Here is a 27754-nt window from a genome sequence, read left to right as displayed (position 1 = left end):
GACGACTAAGGACAATTGTTCATCGTGACAGAAGTGCCACCCTTCCACAAATTGCAGCACATTTCAATGGTGGGCCATCAAGAAGTGTCAGCTTGCAAACCATTCAACGAAACATATCGATATGGGCATTCAGAGCCGAAGGCACACTCGCGTACCCTTGGCGACTGCACGACACGAAGTTTTACGCCTCGCCTGGGCACCGATATTGGACTGTTGATCACTGGAAACATGTTGCCTGGTCGGACGAGTTTCGTTTCATATTGTATCGAGTGGATGAACGAGTGCGGGTACAACCTCATGAATCCATGGACCCTGCATGTCAAAATGGTTCAAATCGCTCTGAGCACTAAGGGACTGCCGGCCGCGGTGGTCTAGCGGTTCTGGCGCTGCAGTCCGGAACCGTGGGACTGCTACGTCGCAGGTTCGAATCCTGCCTCGGGCATGGGTGTGTGTGATGTTCTTAGGTTAGTTAGGTTTAAGTAGTTCTAAGTTCTAGGGGACTTATGACCTAATATTTTGAGTCCCATAGTGCTCAGAGCCATTTGAACACTAAGGGACTCAACTTCTGAGGACGCCAGTTCCCTAGAACTTAGAACTATTTAAACCTAAGTAATCTAAGGACATCACACACATCCAAGCCCGAGGCAGGATTCGAACCTGCGACCGTAGCGGTCGCGCGGTTCCTGACAGTAGCGTCTAGAACCGCTCGGCCACTCCGCCCGGCCCTGCATGTCAGCAGCGAACTGTTTAGCTGGCGGGGCTCTGTAATAGTGTGGGACATGTGTAGTTCGAGTGATGTGAGACCCCTGATACGTCTAGATACGGCTCTGACAATTGACACGTACTTCAGGATCCTGTCCCATCACCTGCATCCATTCGTGTCCATTGCGCATTCCGACAGCCTTCGCAATTCCAGCAGGACAATGGGACGCCCGACAAGTCCAGAATTGCTACAGAGTGACTCCAGCCCCTTAAACAGTTCCTTCCAAGCTGTCGCCGTCCGTCTTTCCCTTTCTGGATACACGTTCTCTATTTGTACTGTATACATTCCATCATCCACACCAATGGCACGAGCTGATCTCCTTCATCTTCTTGGTCAGCTTCCACCCCCCTATTTGCTGGTTGGGGACTTCAATGCCCACCACCAGCTTTGGGGATCTCCACATCCTTGTCCACGTGGCTCTCTGTTGCTAGACGTCTTCCACCAAGCGGATCTAGTTTGCCTCAACACTGGGGTCCCCACATTTTTGTCTGCCTCCACGACAAATTTATCTCATTTGGACCTTGCGGTCGGTACTGTTCCGCTAGCTCGGCGCTTCGAATGGTTCGCCCTTGATGATACACACTCGAGTGACCACTTTCCATGTGTCCTTAGACTGCAGCCTCCACTGCCATATATGCGCTCGCGACGCTGGAAATTTGCCCAAGCCGATTGGACCCTTTTTTCGTCTCTAGCGACATTCGATGACCGTCGCTTTCCCAGCGTCGACGATGAGGTCACACATATTACCGACGTTATTCTTACAGCTGCGGAACGTTCCATACCACGCACCTCCGAATTGCCCCGGCGCCCCCCAGTTCCTTGGTGGAACGAGGCATGCCGTGACGCAGTACGTGAGCGGCGACGTGCTCTTCGCATTTTCCGTCACCATCCTACTTTGGCCAACTGTATCCGCTATAAGCAGCTCCGTGCGCGATGCCGTCGCGTCATCCGCGATAGCAAGAAGGCAAGCTGGAAATTCTTTATTAGCTCATTTAACACCTTCACTCCCTCATCGGCAGTTTGGAGTCGGCTTCGACGGTTCTTAGGCGCGCCTAGTTTCTACCCGGTCTCTGGGCTCACTGTCGCGCATGATACCTTAGTGGACCCCGTCGCAATTTCTAACTCGTTGGGTCAGCACTTTGCTGAGATTTCGAGCTCTTCAAATTACCCGCCAGCGTTTCTCCCGAAGAAACGTGCAGCAGAAGTGCGACATCTTGCCTTCTCCTCTCAAAATCACGAAAGCTACAATACTGTTTTCTCCATGCGGGAACTCCAACATGCCCTCTCTTCTTCTCGCTCCTCCGCCCCAGGACCGGATGGTATCCATGTCCAAATGTTGCTGCATTTATCAACCCATAGTCTGCGTTACCTCCTTCGCCTTTATAATCGAATTTGGACAAACAGTACCTTTCCCAGACGGTGGCGGGAAGCTATTATCGTTCCCGTTCCGAAACCTGGAAAGGACAAACATCTCCCCTCTAGCTATCGCCCCATTTCTCTCACGAGTAGTGTCTGTAAGGTTTTGGAGCGTATGGTGAATTACCGTTTAGCTTGGTGGCTGGAATTCCGCAGTCTTTTAACACCAGCCCAATGCGGATTTAGGAAGCATCGTTCTGCAGTTGACCATCTTGTTGCTCTCTCCACTTATATCATGAACAATTTTCTCCGGCAACGCCAAACGGTAGCACTATTTTTTGATCTGGAGAGAGCATACGATACCTGTTGGAGGACAGGCATCCTCCGCACACTGTTCTCTTGGGGCTTTCGAGGCCGGCTGCCCCTTTTTCTTCGCGAATTTATGGCAGAGCGCACTTTTAGGGTGCGGGTGAACACTACTCTCTCCCGTACTTTCTCCCAAGAAAACGGGGTACCCCAGGGATCCGTGCTGAGTGTTGTACTGTTTGCCATCGCCATAAATCCAATTATGGATTGTCTCCTTCCTGATGTCTCGGGCTCCCTCTTTGTGGACGATTTTGCGATCTACTACAGCTCTCAACGGACCAGCCTTCTTGAACGACGTCTTCAAGCATGTCTCGATCGCCTCCACTCGTGGAGCATCGAAACCGGCTTCCGTTTCTCACCCAGTAAGACCGTTTGTGTCAATTTTTGGCGACGTAAGGAGTTTCTTCCGCCCTCCTTACATCTAGGTCCTGTCAACCTTCCGTTTTCAGACGTCGCTAAATTCTTGGGTCTTATGTTTGAAAGAAAACTGTGCTGGTTCTCCCACGTTTCCTATCTTTCGGCTCGCTGTCTGCGATCGCTTAACACCCTCCGTGTCCTGAATGGTACCTCCTGGGGAGCGGACCGAGTGGTCCTTCTCCGCCTCTATCGCGCCTTAGTGCGCTTGAAATTGGATTATGGAAGCATAGTCTACTCCTCTGCTCGGCCGTCTATTCTTCGGCGTCTCAACTCTATCCACCACCGTGGATTACGTTTAGTGTCTGGAGCTTTTTACACTAGCCCTGTGAAAAGCCTTTATGCTGAGACTGCTGAACCTCCGCTGTCCAATCGGCGAGCAGTCCTCCTGAGTCGTTATGCTAGCCATCTGTCTTCCATGCCTGCTAATCCAGCCCATGACCTTTTTTTTTCGACGCCTCCTTTGATGTAGGGTATGCAGGCCGCTCCTCCTCCCTACTACCCCCGGGAGTCCGCTTCCGTCAACTGCTCCATTCTCTTTCCTGCCGCTTTCCCAAAACCTTCTTGACAACTTGGGGTACAGCACCGCCTTGGCTCCGTCCCCGGATCTGCCTGCTCCGTGACCTTTGTAAATTTCCCAAGGATGGTACCCCTACCCTTGTTTATCGTCGGGCATTTGCTGCTCTATGTGCAGAAATGACGGACGCCACATTTATTTACACCGACGCCTCGAAAACATCGTTAGGTGTAGGGAGTGCCTATATTGTTGGCGACACCCCAAATCGCTTTCGCCTTCCCGACCAGTGTTCGGTTTATACTGCGGAGCTTTACGCTGTTCTCCAGGCTGTCCACTACATCCGCCGCCATCAGCGGATACAGTACGTTATCTGCTCCGATTCTCTCAGCTCTCTCCTCAGTCTCCAAGCTCTTTACCCTGTGCACCCTCTGGTCCACCGGATTCAGGACTGTCTGCGCTTGCTCCACCTGGGGGGCGTCTCGGTGGCGTTCCTCTGGCTCCCGGGACACGCTGGTATCTGTGGGAATGAGGCGGCCGATATAGCGGCCAAGGCTGCAGTCTCTCTTCCTCGGCCAGCTATTCAGTCGCTTCCCTTCACCGATCTACGGAGCGGTTTATGTCGCAAAGTTGCTCATTTATGGCATGCGCATTGGTCAACACTTCCCCGTAATAAATTGCGAGAAGTGAAAGCCCTTCCTTGCGCTTGGACTTCTTCCTCCCGAACGCGTCGTCGGGAGGAGGTAATTTTAGCTAGACTCCGGATAGGGCACTGTCTTTTTAGCCATCGACATCTTTTAAGCGGTGATCCTCCCCCACTCTGTCCCCACTGCTCTCAGCTGTGGACGGTAAGACACCTTTTAATTGAATGCCGCTATTTTAATCCGTTACGCTCCCGTCTACAGCTATCGCCTGATCTATCGTCGATTTTAGCAGATGACACGCGCTCAGCCGACCGCGTTCTCCAGTTTATTAGTGACAGTGAAATGACGTCAGCCATTTGAAGCCTTTTTTGGGGACAACCATCCCCTTTCTGTAGTTGATTTTTAAGCATTCCTTCTACTTTTAGTTTCTCCAATTTTATGACTTTGTTCCCATTGCTGCTGGTTTTCAATTTCGGTTTTTTACTGTCTTAAGTCACGGGCTGGGCGCTAATGACCATAGAAGTTTTGCGCCCTAAAACCACAAAACAAAAAAACAAAAAAAAGAGTGACTCCAGGAACACTTTTCTGAATTTAAACACTTCTGCTGGCCACCAGACTCCCCAGACATGAACATTATTGAGCATATTTAGGATGCCTTGCAACGTGCTGTTCAGAAGAGATATCAACCCCCTCGTACTCTCACGGATTTATGGTGTCAATTCCCTTCAGCACTGCTTCAGACATTATTCGAGTCCATGCCACGTCGCGTTGCGGCACTTCTGCGTGTTCGCGGGAGGGAGGGGGGGTGGGGAAGGTGTACCAGTTTCTCAGTTTCTTTAGCTCTTCAGTGTAGAATACCCGAAGACCATCTTCACGTTTTTCTATTTTTGTATTTACCCAGTCTTTTTTTTTGAACTGACAGAGTGACAGTGCATGTGGGAAAAATTGTACATCAGTGTGTTAAGATCCATCGTCCCTTTCAATCATACCTTAAGTAAGAGTAGCCAATAAATGCATAAGTAACAGCAAATTCCTTTAAGTAGAACTTGCGAGGTGTGGGGTTGAGAGGTGACCATGTCACCTAAATTCATTAAAGAAATCCGTATTAGTTATGCTAATAAACTCAACCCTCCCCCCCCCCCCTCTTTTAACTATTACCGTTCCTATCACGCAACAGACACGTAAATGAGGAGAGTATGATATGGCCCTGTTTGTGTTCAGTTTAAGAGTTGCACCTTCGGCATAGTTTTAAATGATAATTTATTAGCTAATCAGTCGTTTCAGGCATAATTCAGAGATTTTGGTATCACAAGTGATTTATTGAGAGATGCCTAAAGTACTAACAGACACAAATGTCGAATGGAATATAAATAAGAACAATGTAACTTGGGTAATGAGATGTTGGCTGAATTAGCTTACAGGAGTGGGATCAGCTCTCACGTTATGGTGCCCTACAATCTTCGTGAGTGAGAGAGTGCCGTATCACGTTACCCCTGACTATTATGAACAATATCTATCGGGAATGAGAGCCCTCGATACAGATCATACATGCAAGCTGTGGCTGTGTATAGCGACGAGGTGAGAGCGTAAGCTGGGATGGGTCACATTAATTAGCCTACTGCGCCAGTGCTGCGAATACATTACCATTTGCAATGCTCGGAGCACAGGGATGAGGCACAGGGAAGACACTGTAGAGGAGGCTTTTACCAGGTGGCACCCGCTCGGGAAGAGAACCCTCAGGGCGGCTTGTAGACCAACAGCTGGCTGATAACGCTGGTAGGTGAAGTTGAAGCTGCTTGGCTCCACATTGGAGGCAGCCTCGGTGTCGGCTACACTCAGAAGTCCCGGAACCATTCATGATGCAAATACAACTGTTGCTAATGGCCGGGTGGCGAGAATTTATAGTTGTTTTGCCAGCTATGTGGCTGACTACAGAATTGCGACATTGTGCCACAGCATGTGGCAACTTAACTTATTCCATCACTACGACAGACTGTGGTATTGCAACATGCTGTGCTAGAAATATTTCAGCATCCTGTAGCAGGAATTCGTAGGTACCTCGCCTACGCAGCCCTTGATGGATTGCGAAGCCTGGTCTGCGGTATTTGCTGGTCCACTTCTCACTCCCTGAAGAAGATTCAGTTCTCCAAATCCCACGCTTCTGCTAAACCTGTGAATCGCTTAAACACATAGTTCCATAGCGTTCTCACTGTCTTACATTCTTATTTACATATTCTACTCTGGTCGTTCTCCATTTTTTCCGTCAAATGGTGTGTGGTGGCTGGTAATCACACAATTGCTCAAACCTTGGGGTCGAGCCCCTGGGTTGGTATATAATGCCCTGGAAGTTCAGGTTGGGCTGTCGGTTCTCAACCATTGGCAGACCTACATATACAAGCGAGATCAGAATTAAGATAGTTCCTAAGGAGGAAATTCCTGTTACCATGACCCTGCTGTGATACTTCTGAATATGTTGGATCATCTGGTCCCTGCTAATACACCCATTCTGTTCAACCATAAGCTCAATGAGAGAACTGAACACTGTTGTATCTTGGGCGTTATTCAGGTAGATCATGTTCCTAGGTGGCAGTATTTCTAAAGAACTTTCAGGTAAATACGGTGTGGAGTAGATCCAGAAACATAGCGCCTATTATTGTTCCTGGAAACCTAGAACTTGGTCTTGACATGCTATACTTTGTTCCATTCAGTACTATCTCACTGTTCCATAGTTCAAGTGTTCTGTGCTCCTTGTACATCCTTGCTTGTAGCAAGTGCCGATAACTACGACTAGGTCATACATGGAGTATACTCAGTAAGGTTCTGCCTTCTGAAAGTATGGTTGTTTTGCGAGAGTGACCTATGGGCATCCTTCCACATCTGTTCACATGAGAAACAGTTCCATCTCGAACGTCTGTCTGACAGTTTGGACCAACATGGTGGAAGGGCACACACTAACCTGTTAAACTTCTGCATTGCCGCAGTTTGTCTGCTAACATCAGTGCGTGGCTCTTCCTATCTTGTGTAACCAGCAGAATTTCCTTTGTCCTAACATGTACATCTACATCTACATGTCTACTCCGCAATTCACATTTAAGTGCTTGGCAGAGGGTTCATCGAACCACAATCATACTATCTCTCTACCATTCCACTCCCGAACAGCGCGCGGGAAAAACGAACATCTAAACCTTTCTGTTCGAGCTCTGATTTCTCTTATTTTATTTTGATGATCATTCCTATCTATGTAGGTTGGGCTCAACAAAATATTTTCGCATTCGGAAGAGAAAGTTGGTGACTGAAACTTCGTAAATACACTCCTGGAAATGGAAGAAAGAACACATTGACACCGGTGTGTCAGACCCACCATACTTGCTCCGGACACTGCGAGAGGGCTGTACAAGCAATGATCACACGCACGGCACAGCGGACACACTAGGAACCGCGGTGTTGGCCGTCGAATGGCGCTAGCTGCGCAGCATTTGTGCACCGCCGCCGTCAGTGTCAGCCAGTTTGCCGTGGCATACGGAGCTCCATCGCAGTCTTTAACACTGGTAGCATGCCGCGACAGCGTGGACGTGAACCCTATGTGCAGCTGACGGACTTTGAGCGAGGGCGTATAGTGGGCATGCGGGAGGCCGGGTGGACGTACCGCCAAATTGCTCAACACGTGGGGCGTGAGGTCTCCACAGTACATCGATGTTGTCGCCAGTGGTCGGCGGAAGGTGCACGTGCCCGTCGACCTGGGACCGGACCGCAGCGACGCACGGATGCACGCCAAGACCGTAGGATCCTACGCAGTGCCGTAGGGGACCGCACCGCCACTTCCCAGCAAATTAGGGACACTGTTGCTCCTGGAGTATCGGCGAGGACCATTCGCAACCGTCTCCATGAAGCTGGGCTACGGTCCCGCACACCGTTAGGCCGTCTTCCGCTCACGCCCCAACATCGTGCAGCCCGCCTCCAGTGGTGTCGCGACAGGTGTGAATGGAGGGACGAATGGAGACGTGTCGTCTTCAGCGATGAGAGTCGCTTCTGCCTTGGTGCCAATGATGGTCGTATGCGTGTTTGGCGCCGTGCAGGTGAGCGCCACAATCAGGACTGCATACGACCGAGGCACACAGGGCCAACACTCGGCATCATGGTGTGGGGAGCGATCTCCTACACTGGCCGTACACCACTGGTGATCGTCGAGGGGACACTGAATAGTGCACGGTACATCCAAACCGTCATCGAACCCATCGTTCTACCATTCCTAGACCGGCAAGGGAACTTGCTGTTCCAACAGGACAATGCACGTCCGCATGTGTCCCGTGCCACCCAACGTGCTCTAGAAGGTGTAAGTCAACTACCCTGGCCAGCAAGATCTCCGGATCTGTCCCCCATTGAGCATGTTTGGGACTGGATGAAGGGTCGTCTCACGCGGTCAGCACGTCCAGCACGAACGCTGGTCCAACTGAGGCGCCAGGTGGAAATGGCATGGCAAGCCGTTCCACAGGACTACATCCAGCATCTCTACGATCGTCTTCATGGGAGAACAGCAGCCCGTATTGCTGCGAAAGGTGGATATACACTGTTCTAGTGCCGACATTGTGCATGCTCTGTTGCCTGTGTCTGTGTGCCTGTGGTTCTGTCAGTGTGATCATGTGATGTATCTGACCCCAGGAATGTGTCAATAAAGTTTCCCCTTCCTGGTACAATGAATTCACGGTGTTCTTATTTCAATTTCCAGGAGTGTAGATCTCGCCGCGACGAAAAACGTCTTTGCTTTAACGACTTCCATCCCAGCTCGCGTACCATATCTGCCACACTCTCTCCTCTACTACGTGATAATACAAAACGAGCTGCCCTTTTTTGCACCCTTTCGATGTCCTCCGTCAATCTCACCTGGTAAGGATCCCACACCGCTCAGTAATATTCTAACAGAGGACGAACGAGTGTAGTGTAAGCTGTCTCTTTAGTGGACTTGTTGCATCTTCTAAGTGTCCTGCCAATGAAGCGCAACCTTTGGCTCGCCTTCCCCACAATATTATCTATGTGGTCTTTCCAACTGAAGTTGTTCGTAATTTTAACACCCAGGTACTTAGTTGAATTGACAGCCTTGAGAATTGTACTATTTATCGAGTAATCGAATTCCAACGGATTTCTTTGGGAACTCATGTGAATCACCTCACACTTTTCGTTATTTAGCGTCAACTGCCAGCTGCCACACCATACAGCAATCTTTTCTAAATCGCTTTGCAACTGATACTGGTCTTCGGATGACCTTACTAGACGGTAAATTACAGCATCATCTGCGAACAACCTAAGAGAACTGCTCAGATTGTCACCCAGGTCATTTATATAGATCAGGAACAGCAGAGGTCCCAGGACGCTTCCCTGGAGAACACCTGATATCACTTCAGTTTTACTCGATGATTTGCCGTCTATTACTACGAACAAATGTCCGTAAAGCTCCTCACCTTACGAGATAGAGGTGCATCGTGTAGTACTCATACCTGGCGTTCCTACCCGCTACTGGTAAACACACTAGCATGTGGTGCAGTCAGTTCTGACCTTGACTGTTGCAAATTAGTAATTCGGCGATGAGGTAATTTTTCTGGAGGTGTAAGTCAGTGTAGTTGCCACTTCAGTCCATGCCCAGCGTAAACTTGACAGGAACTGATCCAGTGGCAGCAGGGTAGGATTTAGTTGTTCAGACACTGTATGATGCATGGCTTCCCCTAATTGGCCTTCTTCTGTATATTGTCAACAAGATTGCATAGGAACCACTCCGTAGCTAACTGTGTATCAAACAGTTCTAGTTTGGTCTGAGAGCAATCCCTACACAGTCAGTAAGAATGTACAGGAGTCTCAGCATGGCTAACCACATCTCCAGCAGGTCTAGTGTGGCCTACAATATACTTAAACATTGATTCACTGTATTACTCACTGTCTCTATTTAATTAGCCAGTTCCACTGTTAGCCTCTACAACAATCAGTGTTATTTAACACATCAGTTCAAAGATTTGCCAGCTGTATAGTATGCCACTCCATCAAAACTCAAGTACCTTTGGCTTCCGCTTGCACATGAATAAACATGTCGGTTACCTGCCATATATTGTTGGCTCAGCTGCTCTGAATACAGATTTTAACAACCACCTATGCAGTTATCCATCCTCTATCCAACCATTCTCAGAGTGTATGGAACCTAATCCATTGCCTGCTGTAACGTCTCCTGAACACGATCAAAGCAGCTGGTACTTCTCACACACTCTCACTCAGTGTCCCCTTCTCTCTGGCCTCCTGGAGAATCTCCATGAAGTATCATCCAGCATCTGAAACTCATTCCTCAACACCCAGGCACTGCACATCAATTTCATTGTTCATTGATGATGTGTTAGGAGGATGTTTTATTACCAGGTGAAAAGTTTCCCACCCTATAGCGGTCATACCTGCAGTGCACATATGCCTCTGAGGCCATAGAAGTAGAGCAGCACCAATAATGCTACGCTCCATGGGGCCATTTCTGTTGTGTATAGTTAATTTTGGCTGCATTGTAAATAGCTTACAGTCTTTGCCCTTCCTGCCATTCCACAGCGATGTGATCCACTCTCCATAACAAACATATCTGTGAATTGAGACCATCTGCATTGCCATGCATACCCTTGGCTGATGGATTATCTAACAATCGAAGTCACTGTGTTTCTGTATCGACTCCATTTACCTGGCTGATGGATCTTTCATACCTAAGAGTCAGTTTAGTGCTACGAAATCAGTTATTAATGTAAGTATCCAACCACAGAAACAACACTGAAAGTATGTTATGCTATATATGAGGCTCAGCACTTCGTTCTCTGTTGTAGAGCATTTTCTTTACGCTTTTTTCAGCTGATGTGAGGCACAGGTAACCAGAACCTTAACTCTGTTTACTTCTTGACTCAATACACAGCCAAGTGCATGACTGCTTGTCTTGTATGACAGTACAAATTGCTTCTCATAATTTGGTAGAAACGACACCAGACTAGCTGTTAACAGTTCTTTCAATTTAATGAATTCATCTTCACATTCTATTGCCCAATGAACTTTCAATCTTTTTCTCAATGGTTGAGTGAGAGGTCATGCTATCTGCGCAAATTTCGGTACAAGTTTTCTATAATATCTTGCTAGTATAAAAAAAGAAACTGTAGCTCCTTCTCCATATGTGGTGTCAGAAATTCCTGTATAACTCTTACTAATTAGGATAGGTCGGGATTTCCTCATGACTAATGACAGGTCATAATGTTCTACTTCCTGTACTGCAAAGTGACAGTTCTATATACTCATTGAGATGGGCTGTGCACAACTGCTTAAACATCTCCATTAGCCACAGCACATGTCCCTCTGTTCATTAGCAAAGCCAATTATGCCATCCAAGTATATCATCCATTGTCTTGGTTGTAACCTGTCAAAAGTGTAATAGGTGCTAGAGTATCACTGGCGCATTCTTTAATCCAAATTGCATATATCAGTACTGGTAGTGTCCTGAAGGAACTGTAAACGCTGTTTGTGGTCGTTCCTCCACTGCTACCTCTAGATGACGATAGCCACTATCCAGGTCCATGGTGGAGAAATACCTGCACTGCCTCAGTCTCAGATTACCCAAAACTTCCATTATATTTGGGACTGGATAAGTGTCTGTAATCATGTGACTATTGAGATATCTGTAATCACAACAAAACCAATATGCTTCTGAGCCTCCATACTCTCTCTTGGAATGATCACTACTGGTACCTCCCAAGGCCTGGGATTTCCTTCAGTAATACTGTACCATAACTACTGGTTAAAAAACTCTTCCATCACTAGTTGCAGATGATGTTCCAAGTTGGGATTCTGTGCTGTGCCATCAGGGTTGCTGGCTAAGACCCACAGGGATTAAACAGATCATCATACTCTAATAACAAATACACCATTAGTAACATTTCTGCTCGTTCTAAGTGTTATGCCTTTGCCTTAAACAAGTGACTTGCTCAAGCTTAGGGTCTGAATTTATTCTGTCTAGCTCGTTTTCTGCTAAAGTCTCCAAATTGTCAACCACCAACCCTTTAGACAAGTCTAAGTCTTTGGTACAGCGTTATCTGTCCCAACAGGCACTACCTCCTCACTGTCCAATTCCTGTACACGTGCTGCACTCCTGCATGCAAAACGCCATGCCCGATAAAACTCTTCATTAGCCGGCCGGAGTGGCCGTGCGGTTCTAGGCGCTACAGTCTGGAACCGAGCGACCGCTACGGTCGCAGGTTCGAATCCTGCCTCGAGCATGGTTGTGTGTGATGTCCTTAGGTTAGTTAGGTTTAAGTAGTTCTAAGTTCTAGGCGAATGATGACCTCTGAAGTTAAGTCGCATAGTGCTGAGAGCCATTTGAACCATTTGAACCAAAACTCTTCATTCTCTTTTAGTGGTTCAACCACGCACAAAACGTTTACTGTCAAATCAGCTCTTATATTAACTTACAGTGATTTTCCAGTAGTAGAACCACTGTAGGGTTCATTATGAGTGACATAAAGCAGACATGACAAATATTACGTTAAGAAAGGGCAGCAATAGTATTCCAAGCACATAAATTGTGCAAGGCAGAGACAGAAGCAGAAACAGTAACCAGGTCCAGCGTTCACCCCTGCGTTGCCACTAGAGTAGGCAACGGCTGTAGTGAGTGGAGTGGGAGAGAGAGAGAGAGAGAGAGAGAGAGAGAGAGAGAGAGATTGAGGAAGAGAGGGCACTGGCGACTCTGCAAGGTATTCTCTGTCTCTCTCTCTATGCAGAATGCATCTCTCTGCCGCCTTTTTACTGCACCCAGCCCTTATTGGCTCTACCGAGCGAGGTGGCGCAGTGGTTAGCACACTGGACTCGCATTCGGGAGGACGACGGTTCAATCCCGTCTAGGGCCATCATGATTTAGGTTTTCCGTGATTTCCCTAAATCGCTTCAGGCAAATGCCGGGATGGTTCCTTTGAAAGGGCACGGCCGATTTCCTTCCCCATCCTTCCCTCACCCGAGCTTGCGCTCCGTCTCTAATGACCTCGTTGTCGACGGGACGTTAAACACTAATATCCTCCTCCTCCTTATTGGCTACTCTCTACAATCTCCTCTCTGATGCCCTACTCGCCGATATTTTCTACAGTGCAGCAGACGGCACTGTCGCCGGACGTGACCAGACCATACACAATGGTAGCACTAGAATTCCATAAAAAGTAATCTCCATTTCTCCAGGACTTGGGTCACTGTGACTGTTTCTTAGAAAATTGTTGCCGTTCATATGGCTCCGGCAAATTTTTTAGAAAACTTGGCCCACATTTTTCTTGATACATCGAGTGGTAACCCCCAAAAAAGTGCGTCTGGTGTTCTGTGTTCTCACTTTTCAAACAGGACCCTACGTGTGTCATTGCTTTCTGGCAACTCACACGCATTGACATTAAGCTTTCTATAGTGCGTTTAAAATTAGTTGCGACTTTTGACGTTTGTCTGACGCCGTTGCCCAGGTAACACAAATGGCCAGCCGGCTTTCTCTACCACTCCGACAGCGGATCGGCTGATAACGCGCCCCTGTTGCCAGACCATGAATAAACAGCACGCGTTACATGCATCAACGTTCGTCAGCTCTCGCTGTAACGTCGTATTTTCTGGCAATAAAGTGTTCTGTAGTCGTCAGGTATTGTGAACAAGTGTTTTGTGTTGGTGTAGCATTAATAACAACAGTGCAGTACATGTGAATACGAGATTTTGAATAAAAGTGACGTCGGAGAACACATTCATGGGTTGGGAAGATACCGTTTGACTGCAAAACATTCCTCGGAACTCGACAATAGTAATGGACAAAACGCATTGCCACTGTTGTGATGCATAAAGCTCCAACAATCCAATGAAGGAAAGTGGATATTTAGCGGGTACAAAGAAATGTTCCATGAGATAAAGGTGAACGTGGTATATATAAGGCGAAGGTAATGGTACCTGTAGTGCTGTACTGGCTAACGGTAAAGGAAATAGTTTAATCAGGCTTTCTTCGTACCACGCTCATTAAATCCGATAGAGTATATGGCCCTTGGTGAAAAAAATGTGACAAAAATCAACAAGAAGTTTAAGTGAGGTTGAAATGCTGCCCAAAGAAGCCACTGGAAACGTTGCACGATAGGACTGGTCTGATTTGTCAGCCATACCAAGAAGGCAGTTCAGGACACATTGATTCATGAAAGACTGTGAAGAGTTTTGACGATACCTAACTTCTCTTGCCGGCCGGGATGGCCGATCCGTTCTAGGCGCTACAGTCTGGAACCGCGCGACCGCTACGGTTGCAGATTCGAATCCTGCCTCGGGCGTGGATGTGTGTGATGTCCTTAGGTTAGTTAGGTTTAAGTAGTTCTAAGTTCTAGGGGACTGATGACCTTAGCAGTTAACTCCCATAGGGCTCAGAGCCATTTGAACCATTTAACTTCTCTTGATACCATGTTGAAATCTGCTTCTTTTGTCAAAACACTGCAGAGTATAGAAATTTCATCTCATTGATATTCTAATGCAATTGAAACTGCAACAGAATCCTGAAATAGTGTATTGTTAAGCTAACAACTCAGTGCTAGTCATGTCAATAGTTTATGAAAAGCCTATTCTTAGTATACAAATAAACTTGTAATTTATTCACTTATATTGTCACAAAACCCACAGTAGTTCTCGTTTCACCAGCTATCGATGGCTCTCAATAATTACATTACAATTGAAAAAATCTGTAGTCGTTTGAATATCACGGTAGGCATGAAAGTTCCACATATTAATTGTTGTGGATTGGCAAGAGAGCCAACCCACTATGAGAGGAAGCCGAAAGGCACGCGTTTTGCGTTTTAGCTCACGCAGGCTGGCGTGAGGTCTGCAAAAGGTCAAGGAAATTAGACTAGCAAAAAACGTACGTAGCTGCTGGAATACTTCACTTTAATCCATAATTGGTGAACAGCGCTCTTGACGGTACATGTTTTACAGCATCAATAGTAACTGATAATGGCGCCTTGCTAGGTCGTAGCAAATGACGTAGCTGAAGGCTATGCTAACTATCGTCTCGGCAAATGAGAACGTATTTTGTCAGTGAACCATCGCTAGCAGAGTCGGCTGTACAACTGGGGCGAGTGCTAGAAAGTCTCTCTAGACCTGTCGTGTGGCGGCGCTTGGTCTGCAATCACTGATAGTGGCGACATGCGGGTCCGACGTATACTAACGGACCGCGGCCGATTTAAAGGCTACCACCTAGCAGTGTGGTGTCTGGCGGTGACACCACATTAATCGTATAGCAAAACAGTCTCATCTTTGCGGGCCATCATTTGCCAAAACCTTGTCTGGATATAACTTGTCCATATTCAACGACTGTTCCTCTGACCAACGTCTGAACTTTGCGACTGTCAGTAAGTGTTCTATTGAAGGTAGCTCATCATCCCCTGTTTTACCCACAAAAGAAGAAACTAGGGAAGTGGTACTAGCATTTAGTATGGGTACTGACATAATTGCCTCGGATCTATCCTCTCGCAAGTCCATGTGACCTGCCCGCATTTGTACCATATGATTCAAGAAGTTCGAAACCGCTTCCATAGTGGTAATCCTCTCTACCTATGGTTCCTGTGTTCGCAACAAAAGATAAAATACAACAGGAAAAGACTTAATAGAAATTTCATCGTTACATTTCTTGCAACAGACAATTCCAGTTCTTACATCTGAGTGCTAACCATCAGCATTGTCTACATTCTCTGGCGTAATGCCCAGATCTCATTTTTTTAAAACAAATCAGAGTGGATGACTGGGCGCACAGATCATTGTTCTCCCAACACGTTACACTGTCTACACCTAAAATGGCGTAAACTGCCATCTGTTCTTTGGTTTACCCAGTGAAGTCACTTAAATCACTGACTGAGTCCACTCTTAGTAGTTCAAACTACCCCTCATCCGTCAAATCTATGCGATTAGACATTGTCAACAAAGTCAATTGAAAAAAGTAAAAATTCGCCACATTGAGATGACGCTGCCAATCGCTGTCATACGATGTCGCTAATTGTTACTGGCTTTCTTCTGACACCGAATGTAACAGTATTGGCATCTGTCATCCAGGATGGTCGCCTCTGCACCAGGTTAGCGCATGCAGGCACTGTGGGTTGCGTTCTACTAGTACCACAGAGAGTGTGGGTTGACGAGAGTTCGTTCAAGTATTAACATTCTATATTCTGCAAAGCTTCCATACGGAGGTGGTTTCCGCCGTCACACGACAACCTAGAATGTGAGAGTCGAAATGTCGCATCCAGAGGATTCCTCGTCGAGTGCTAACAGGGGGCGACCCAGAATAAATTGGAGAATGAGGTTGCGCAACACAGTACGCCACGTCGCATTGAATCTAAACCTCCTTGTGGTACCACACACAGCGCTATGTAGCTATGGTGACACACTCGCCTAGGAAACTAACTAACATTTGGCGAGGACCTACCAATTAGTGGCAGCAGGGAAAACGGGAGGAAATAGGGACACAAATCATAACGACAGCTACAGTGCAAATCTAGGTGAGTCGCAAAATATTCAGGCTGCACGAATGGAAACAAATAAATGTGAAAAACGCAAAAGGAACAACGAAAATTTAACAGACTGATGAAAAAAACGAACTGAAGAGGGCAGCGAGTTGGAGGAAAAACTGAAAAGAACTAGTGTGGCCGTCACGAAAGTGGACACCTCAAGATCATAACCGGTGCCTGCAATCTTCAGGCGCTAATCGCTGTGATTTGCCCGTCTCTTTGCTTCGTTGCAAACATTGTTAACAGTGCTGTACGTCAGCGCCAGCTGAGTGTTCAGTGTATCAGAGCGATAATGTGTTTTCACATGTTCAAATGGTTCAAATGGCTCTGAGCACTATGGGACTTAACATCTGAGGCCATCAGTCCCCTAGAATTTAGAACTACTTGAACCTAACTAACCTAAGGACATCACACACATCCATGCCCGAGGCAAGATTCGAACCTTCGACCGTAGCGGTCGCGCGGTTCCAGACTGAAGCACCTAGAACCGCTCGGCCACAACGGCCGGCGTTTCCACGTGTGGTTCCAGTCTTCCGTTAAACGGTGGTTTGACGTTTGTTCGGCACTGATCGAAATGCAAGGGCCTATGTGTAGAACTACTCCAGAAGGCGAGTGTAAAGGGCCAAAATATATTCGAAAACAATATAAAATTATGATACTCAAAGTACTGAAGTACTGACTTGGACAACAGTGAAGAAGCCACAAGTAATACACATTTTTCGCTAGTTCATAAAACGACAACCAAACCTGGTGGTATTCCCGAATCGACTGTATTCCATATTAACAGCGGAATAACATAAGCAGAACCTCTAGATAAGAGCAAATGTTTTGATTCTGCAAGAATGGGATATAAATGAAAACTGAATATAAAGAATTTGACGATTTTGATAAAAAAGTTTGTGTGCAAAACTGTACTTCGATGTTTTGACGGAGGAAACTATCCAACGACTAGAAAAATACAGAATCATATCCATGAAAAAAAAATTATTCGGGCACAGAGACTTTAGTAATTGTCTTCTCCACTAACCTGGTGTTTGATTCAGAAGGTGTAACGATAGACGAAAATTTTTAATGGAAAGCAGAGACACTGTATCAGCAAGAAAAAGTTTTGTGTGTAATGCACTTATTGCGTGCTGAGGACAATAGCCTAATAACGTACTTCGATAAAACTTGATTTTCACAAAGCCCATACGCACAAATCCGTTTTGCTCCACTTTAACGGAATATGGACTTTATAGTACCTGCAGTTGCTATTGCACAGTCTAATCGGCAATTTGGGTGGTGTATACTGTGACGAAGAATCAGTAAGAGCTGGAAATGAAAAATGTTCTAAGGTAGGGAATATTCTCGGTTGTATTATGGGTAGACGTCGGAACTGAAATCCTGGCACTGGCATACAAGTGCTCACGTGCTGTCGCGCACGGATTCTCTTGCATACGGAATGCACGATACAATAACGTTGTCCCAGATGTTACGAAAATTCATTTTCTAGTTTAACAACTTTCTGTAAGTTTCTACAAAGTCCAACAGAACGGCAATTCATCAACGACGACATATTTCATTGCACAGGCAGAACAGTTTCACACCTCATACAGTATTTTATTTTTTATTGCGAAATAGTTTTATGTTTCCACAACAAAATATACACTACTTGCTTCTATAAACTTTGAGAATGTCACTAAGATGGTTCAAATGGCTCTGAGCACTATGGGACTCAACATCTTAGATCATAAGTCGAATGTCACTAAGACATTAGTAGTAGAACAAAGAGAGCGTCGTCCCACACTCCATTGTTGAGAAATTTATTCAATAAGGCGGATCCAAGATGGCAGCGATAGATGTGGCAATATCGGAACGACATCATGGCAGAAAGTTTAAATTTTGGCGGGAAGATAGGTCAGTTGGGCTACCTCCACTAACCTAACACCCTCCCCTCCCTCTCCCCCCTCCCCCTTCAACCAGAAAATGACGGGAAGTTCTAACTTCAGCAGGGCAATGCAACACACCACGACTATCTCCACTAACCTAAGAAAATGGCGCGAAAAAAGGTCACTTGGGCTACCTCCACTAACCTAACTCATCCGACCGTCACCTCTTCCCAGGAATTGGCGGGATAAGGACTCAGCGTGTGCTGGATAGCATGGAAATTTGGAAATTTGTGGTTAAGTCGTGTGGGACCAAACTGCCAAAGTCATCGGTCCCTAAGCTTACACACTATTTAATCTAACTTAAACTAATTTACGCTAAGGACGACACACACACCCATGCCCAAGGGAGGACTTGAACCTCCGACAGGGGGAGCCGCGTGTACTGTGACAAGATGCCACAGACCGCGTGGCTACCCAGTGCGGCTGGATAGGATGGACATAAGTCTTTATTTTGCAGGCAGTCTTTATTTAAACAATTAGAGGCAGTACCTCCATCCAGAGTGTTTACCACGAGGTCTAGAGTCCGACTGACATAGAGGGCGCCGTCGTCCCTCCCATGACGTAATCCAAGATGGCGGTCTAAGGGGGAAAATGGCGGGAAAAGGACTCAGCCTGCGTTGGACTGCTGGAGAGAGCAAAGAGTGTACTTTATTTATTTTGGAACAATTTACTTAGGGACAGATTGCACGTAGTTACTTTATTACACTGATAAAAAACACTTGCACTGACGTGCTTGGGCTCATAATACACTGTCTGTAGACCTGCAAACTACTCGTAAATAATGGAGTACACTGATGTGCAGAGACGCAAACATCTCGTAAACCGTCAAAATAATGCAATACATAGCCTACAAACATGCAGGCAACTAGCAAATTGTCAATATAATACATGTAACAGGCTCTGCAGACACACTCACAATGCTTAAACAACCGAAAATAATGCAATGCACAAACACTCATTGCACGTAAAAAAAAAGCACTTTCGAACTATCACCAACCACAAACTGTTCGAATGCGCGCACGCATTGACGCCAACGCGAGACATCGCTGGACAGACGAATAAGGGGACTTGAGTCATTGCTACCAGGCCGCTGCCGCCTACAGCAAGCAGATGAAAGTCGCGTCTATTTTCAGGTATACAGTTAGAGTTCTACGAGCATTATACTGATGTCACATGTCTATGAAAGTGAGAATCAAGGTACACAGAAGGCCACGTGCGAGTGCTTACTGTTGCTGGCGCGAAACCTCTTTACCTATGGATACTGACGTCACAGGTCGCGCTATAGAAATCTGTTCGAATGCTTCCCAGAATAGTACAGCCTGCATTGTCCCTAGCGATCCCAAAGGGACATGCGAGTTGCGTCTAGCTGTGCACTCGTTTACCAGCCAAGCATGGCTGACGCATCGCTGCGAAATGCTTGCATAGGTACACACAATCGCAAGCACATCTAAAAAGTTCTCAATCTTATACTGATGTCAAATGGCTATGTAAAGTAAGAGCCGAGTCGACCTCTCCATCTTTCCACCATCCTTCACACCTACAAATCCTTGATCCACCCCATCCTCTGTTATGCCAGCGTAGCTTGGATTTCCGCCTCTCCTCTTCTTCTTCTTCTTCTTCTTCTTCTTCTTCTTCTTCTTTATCGTCGCCTTGTACCACGTCACGTAGGGTCAGTGTTGCTCTTCTGGATCCTTCTCCTCCATAGTACTCTATCCATTGCCTCTTCCTTCTTCCATCCTCTCTCCCTTAGGTCCCCGGATATCTTATCCTTCCACCTCATCTTCGGTCTTCCTGTCCTTCTCGCTCCATCAATCTTTATATCTTCAACCATGTTTCCGATATACTCTTCCCCTTTTCACTGTAGGTGTCCTACCACCTTAGCCTGCTCTCTTGTATCTTTTTCCCCATGGGTCCCACTTTCACAGCTCCTCTAAAAAATTCATTTCTAATCCTGTCCTTCCTTGTTACCCCACACATCCACCTCAGCATCCTCATTTCCGCCACTTCCATCTTCTTTTCCTCGGCTACTGTAATTGTCCATGTCTCTGCCCTGTATATCATAGCAGGCCTTACCACCGACTTGTACACTTTCCCTTTCAACCCAATGCTCACCTTCTTGTGACACAACACTCCACTCATTTTCCTCCAGTTGTTCCAACCGCAATTTATTTGGTGTTGTATCTCGCTTTACAGGCCTCCGTCCCTCTGCATGTGTCTTCTTTGTGTTTTAAGAATCTCCAAGCGGGTTTTTTTAACTTTGTGTCAACTTTTTTAATAGTCCCCCATGAACGTCTCCATGTCAGTGTATTTTTACCTGCATTATCTCCACTTACTCTGTTTTATATCCCCCTTTTTATCGCCTTATATGTAACATTTTATTCTTGTCTTAGTTTTTCATGTCACTCGGATGAAGAGCGGTGGATTGTGCCACTGACAGCCCTCCCCTGCCCATATGGGACAGGGGAATGAAATCACAATAAAGGAAAAAAAGTCGACCTCTCAGAAACTGTAAAGTGCTGCAGCAATAGTTAATGATCGCTTTTTGTAGGAGCTTTGGTGATGTCTCAGCTTGTCTCCATGGAAATTCTTGTCGTAACAGAACCTGTTTACGAAAATACCGCAGAATAAAGCCTAATGCATTCCTCCTAGTGGTCCTAACAGGACACCCCGTCTATCACGTGTTACCCTTCCTGCTTTCAACAAACATCTCCAAAATGCAAACGTTCTAACCATTGTGTAGACACTGCTACGTAACAGTGTAAAGGATGTCTTGCAAATGAATAGAGCATTATGATCGGCTCTTAGTGAATTTACCCGCCGAAGAACTGATGCTGTCAGCGTGGAAACACTGCCCGCATTTTTTTCCTTGCATATGAGACTTTCAGTGGCAAAAAAATTTTGTACAGTTCGCCATATTGCATTGACAGTTAAATCCTGCAAAAGCCGTTTACAGATTGTCAAATACATCCCACGTATTCACTGTGCTGCAATGCAGTGCCGACGGAGGAATCTACCTCGTTAACGCAGCCCATGGCAGCAGCCACATTGTGTCAACCAGAGACAGAGAGGCCAGCCGGCCATGGACAACCCCACATCCCAAGAGAATGCTGTCAATACTCTCAGCGCAAACAATCATCGCACTGAATCTTCTCAAATTTTCACAGAGTATTCACATGACACAAGCTGTCCGGAAGGCTTCAACGCAAACTGGGTTTAGTTCATTATTCACCCACCCAGGGGTAGCCGTGTGCCAAATCGTCATAAGCCATAAGCTTTCTCAGACTCTCTAAACTGATGTACAATGGATGGGCAAGCCCCCATCTCGGAACAAAGGCATTACTGTTTCCAGCCCCGACCTGCCTGATTCTGCTTTGCTTTCTATGGCCATCTCCAATCTGACAAGAATATTGGGAACCAAACACTTATATATCAGTGTAGCTACAATTAAATATTAGGATTGCTGCCATAGAATGACACCGAGAAAGTAGTGGATATGTCTCCTCTTTACGACTGTGGTTCTGGAACGAATCTCAGTATCTATAGCGCATATAATTTTCCACGTAAAAAAAAAAAAAAAAATCTTTCATTCCCCTTACGGGTATCGATGTGCTGAATCTGTACCACCCTCACGATAGGACACACAGTAGCGACCACCAGTCATTCCTACATATACTGTGAAGAGTGTTGTACAAAGGCTGGGTCGGTTCCCCCCGGCTCAAAGACGTCACTGCTTCTGACCCCGACCTATTTGCTTGCTTGCTTTCTACACACATCTCCAGACTCTGAGATTAAAATAACACATGTATTTTCATATGGTCTGCGAGGATATTACACCATTTACGCGATACTTCTCGATATCAAGCACATAACACTATCCTACCGATCGCTGGCGCAACATAATACCGAAGATACAGACTGGAAATTATTTCTCTACAAATCCGAAACTTTAGCGAGGTGGAGCGTGCTGTAAACCATTGAATAACTAGAATCTTAACCCGTCTGCAAAGACCTTTACGTGAAAACTCTAATAAAATAGAGGAAACTGATGTTTCCACTCGCGAATACCGATGTCGGTGATATAAGGTTCCATATCATCCTTATAATTTACAAAGTCAACTAAGGTGTTTCTCACGTCTAGAGAACCAGTAAACATGTCCTCCACCTGTCTTTCACCTGCTAGACGCACTCAACACACACCACAATCGATGTTCTCTCAACCAAATAAACATGGGATATGTGAATAAGCAGCCAATCGGACAGTTTACATGGGAGGGAATAATTGTCCAGCACAAACACATGTCCACATCGAATCTTGCCATATTTCCACACGATCACAAAGCTAAGTATTAGTATGTTATTGAGCCGTCTAGAGGACGACACGGTTAAGTCAGGTACATTCCGGAATCCCAACACCCCTTTCCATTGAAACGGCACCTGCCATTAACGGAAAACGCGAATCACTCTCGCCACAGGCAACCGCCGGCGCGCCAGGCACCCCTAGACAGAATCGTCCTAGCAAATCGGTCACATATATACACTCCTGGAAATGGAAAAAAGAACACATTGACACCGGTGTGTCAGACCCACCATACTTGCTCCGGACACTGCGAGAGGGCTGCACAAGCAATGATCACACGCACGGCACAGCGGACACACCAGGAACCGCGGTGTTGGCCGTCGAATGGCGCTAGCTGCGCAGCATTTGTGCACCGCCGCCGTCAGTGTCAGCCAGTTTGCCGTGGCATACGGAGCTCCATCGCAGTCTTTAACACTGGTAGCATGCCGCGACAGCGTGGACGTGAACCGTATGTGCAGTTGACGGACTTTGAGCGAGGGCGTATAGTGGGCATGCGGGAGGCCGGGTGGACGTACCGCCGAATTGCTCAACACGTGGGGCGTGAGGTCTCCACAGTACATCGATGTTGACGCCAGTGGTCGGCGGAAGGTGCACGTGCCCGTCGACCTGGGACCGGACCGCAGCGACGCACGGATGCACGCCAAGACCGTTGGATCCTACGCAGTGCCGTAGGGGACCGCACCGCCACTTCCCAGCAAATTAGGGACACTGTTGCTCCTGGGGTATCGGCGAGGACCATTCGCAACCGTCTCCATGAAGCTGGGCTGCGGTCCCGCACACCGTTAGGCCGTCTTCCGCTCACGCCCCAACATCGTGCAGCCCGCCTCCAGTGGTGTCGCGACAGGCGTGAATGGAGGGACGAATGGAGACGTGTCGTCTTCAGCGATGAGAGCCGCTTCTGCCTTGGTGCCAATGATGGTCGTATGCGTGTTTGGCGCCGTGCAGGTGAGCGCCACAATCAGGACTGCTTAAGACCGAGGCACACAGGGCCAACACCCGGCATCATGGTGTGGGGAGCGATCTCCTACACTGGCCGTACACCACTGGTGATCGTCGAGGGGACACTGAATAGTGCACGGTACATCCAAACCGTCATCGAACCCATCGTTCTACCATTCCTAGACCGGCAAGGGAACTTGCTGTCCCAACAGGACAATGCACGTCCGCATGTATCCCGTGCCACCCAACGTGCTCTAGAAGGTGTAAGTCAACTACCCTGGCCAGCAAGATCTCCGGATCTGTCCCCCATTGAGCATGTTTGGGACTGGATGAAGCGTCGTCTCACGCGGTCTGCACGTCCAGCACGAACGCTGGTCCAACTGAGGCGCCAGGTGGAAATGGCATGGCAAGCCGTTCCACAGGACTACATCCAGCATCTCTACGATCGTCTCCATGGGAGAATAGCAGCCTGCATTGCTGCGAAAGGTGGATATACACTGTACTAGTGCCGACATTGTGCATGCTCTGTTGCCTGTGTCTATGTGGCTGTGGTTCTGTCAGTGTGATCATGTGATGTATCTGACCCCAGGATTGTGTCAATAAAGTTTCCCCTTCCTGGGACAATGAATTCACGGTGTTCTTATTTCAATTTCCAGGAGTGTACTTAATCGCTATACTTACAATTAAATGTTACGATTGTGGTCCCAGCACGAATCCGCCCGTCGGATTAGTGTCGAGGCCTGGTGAGCTGGCCAGCCTGTGGATGGGTTTTAAGGCGGTTTTCCACCCATCTACATCGGCGAATGCGGGCTTGTTCCCATATTCCGCCTCAGTTACACTATGTCGGCGATGGCTGCACACACACTGTCTCCATGTACGCGTACACCATAATTACTCTACCACGCAAACATTTGATCCCCTGGGGGCTGAACCGCACAATAACCCTTGGTTCCGTATGTGGCGGCGGTGGTGTGGATGGACTGCTGTGGCCTGTTGTGGGGTTGTGAACCACTGTGGGCTACGACGGGACGAAGCCTCTCCGTCGTTTCTAGATCTCCGGTTTAAATACACAATACAACCCCAGGACAAAAAGTTCCAGTGGGAAAATGATGGGGGAGAATTTAACGTTTGCACACCATTCGAGACAGTAAAACTGTGGCCCTTGATTCAAATAATATACACTCGCATGTGAAACTACAGGCTTTATAACAAAGCTGGCCACTGCGCGCAGCCTGGCTGGCACATTTCCCCTGTCACCACGCCACGCTGCCTGAGCACGAGGAGGGGGAAACTGCAAACACGCCACATTTCAATGGCAATGCAGTCGCGCTGCGTAGAACTTGGGTTTATATTTCACATTTCTCAACAACATGGTATTATTGAATTATTTTTGGCGCACTGAAGACATAATTTTTATCTGGTACAAACTGTCGGCATACGGACAGACGTAGACAATTTCACAGATTTTCGCGCTCAGATTGCCACGTAATCGTGACTTATTTATTTTAAGATAGAAAAAACGTCTTTGCTCTAAATATTGTAACCCTTTTGCAACCTCATTATGGAGATGTTGAGACTGCCTAAGGAAAGCAACATAGACGTCTTGTACAGTTTTGACGTTAACGGGATTTGCATTTAAAACGCAAATTACCTTGCACATCAGTTATATCTGCACATGCGCAGGGGCGCTTTAAATCAAAGGCTAATGGCAATTGGTCTCCAAAACAGCTCGAAAACAGATGTAAGACTGGCAGTGTCCTCAAAATCTTCAGGAAGAAATCTTTGTAATTTTTTCAAGACCAAAATGAATTCTTCAATCTCGCGTTTTCTTTAATGCGAGTGATATTACGGCACTGGACTGTGTTTGTTAGAACGTGCCTTATATACAACACAATTTTCTTTCTAAATTCCTCTTCATTAAATCAGAAAGAAGTTGGTTTTCACGTTGCAGTGTCTTACTGTGGGCAGTGTGCAGTCAAGTTCATTTAAAATGTGACATCTGCAATCCATTCCGGATGTTCTTTTATTCCTACACTCCTTTTTCGCTCACATAGCGAGTTTTAAAATTGTTCCAGGCATTCCCCTTGATTTGGCTCTGAGCACTACGGGACTTAACTTCTGTGGTCATCAGTCCCCTAGAACTCAGAACTACTTAAACCTAACTAACCTAAGGACATCACACACATCCATGCCCGAGGCAGGATTCGAACCTGCGACCGTAACAGTCCCGTGGCTCCGGACTGCGCGCCTAGAACCACCAGACCACCGCGGCCGGCCCCTTTGATTTAACTAACGTTTTTTTGCACTAACATATAAAGTCTCCATATTCCTCGTCAGTTCCATCGAAAACTGTTGTAACTGACAGTGGATTTGTCTGGAGAAATTTAGGAAAATCAAGGAAAAATCTAAATATGGATGACCACGTGCGGGTTTGAACCGTCGTCCTCCCGAGTTCAGTGTGCAAACCACCGCGCCACCTCGCTCGGCCTTATTTAAGGGAGGCATACAATACACAATGAAAGCGTACTGGAAAAGGTTATTGATATAGACGTACACACAGGTACAAATAACAGTGTGCACACACGCCGGCTCTTCAGAGACGATATACTCAATTTTTTCGCAAATTCTTATCATACTGTGATCATGGTGGGGTGGGGGGGAGGAGAGGTAATTCACGAAAAAAAACAAAAACCCAGACTATTAAATATTATGATGAATTAAAAAATTTAATAAATGGACTAGACTGCACCGAAATTGTCATGATCTGCCCACTCGCCTAATATAGGGTGCCTAGGTAGTAGTTATCTCGGATAGCTACACAACAGTCCAAGCAAATCTTATTAGTGGAGTTCATTACAGTAAGTTAAATTGACAATACTTAACTGTGCGAAGAGGTGTCGAAAGCAACTGGCGGCATGCAAATAATGAATGTCCTTTGGTATATACGATTTCAATGGAATGAAAACACAACAGTTCATGTCGGGCTGCGGCGAGGCGGAGCGGCGCTTATATTCTTTTCGTATAGGCACCGCTCCCGTCGTGGTGTCGTCCTAGTCAGCGTACTAATGGCTGACGTCGTCTTACAGCCCTCTCTGCTGTAACGTTCCAGGTCGACGTGCCGGCGCTTAATGTTACGCCGGAACATAAATAAAAGTATTTTTACCTCTGTGTCACACAGTTCCTCGAGTAGATTAGAAAGAATCTATGTTTCCAACTCTTTAAGGACAGATGTGACCAGTACTGTCAGTTTTTCTGACCATTGCGCATTCCAAATTTGAACTGAACTTCTCTCAAATGAACGTTACAAGGACACAGAAGCTGCCAACGGCATACAGGGGCATGATGAAACGTAATACCTCCGAATTAGTTATGTGAAAACTCTTAAATATATTTATTCAAAACAAACGTTATCAATATTCTACATCTTTATTCTTCATGTCTACATATTTATTTCTCAAAATAGTCACCCTGGCGATGAACACATTTCTCACAACGAGAGGCCAGTTTCTTGATACCGTCATTGTAGAAAGTTTGACTTCGTTAACGGAGCCACAGACTCACCTCTTCTTCCATCGCTTAATCCCTCTTAAAATAAAGTCCTTGAAGATGTTCTTTAAGTTTTGGAAAGAGATGGAAATCGTACGAGGCCAAGTCGGGACTCTAGGAGGACGATCGATGACACTGGACCTGAGGTGTCGGATTGTTCCAGACGTCGCAGGGCTCGTGTGTGGTCTGGCATTTTCACACTGAAGAGGAGGGTGCTCCATGTGTGGACGAACTCTTCGAATTCGAAACTCGATTACAGGAAGCTCTTTCTCACGCACCGACACAATTACGTTACACACCGTCATGTTACACGCTACAATTCGGAGCCCTCTAGCGACAGAGGGCTGCAAATATCGTGACGTGAAGAATAAAGATGTAGAATGTT

The sequence above is a fragment of the Schistocerca cancellata genome, chromosome 4 (genome assembly GCF_023864275.1).
Source record: "Schistocerca cancellata isolate TAMUIC-IGC-003103 chromosome 4, iqSchCanc2.1, whole genome shotgun sequence".
Lineage (NCBI taxonomy): Eukaryota > Metazoa > Arthropoda > Insecta > Orthoptera > Acrididae > Schistocerca > Schistocerca cancellata.
Note: the sequence above shows the minus strand (reverse complement) of the source record.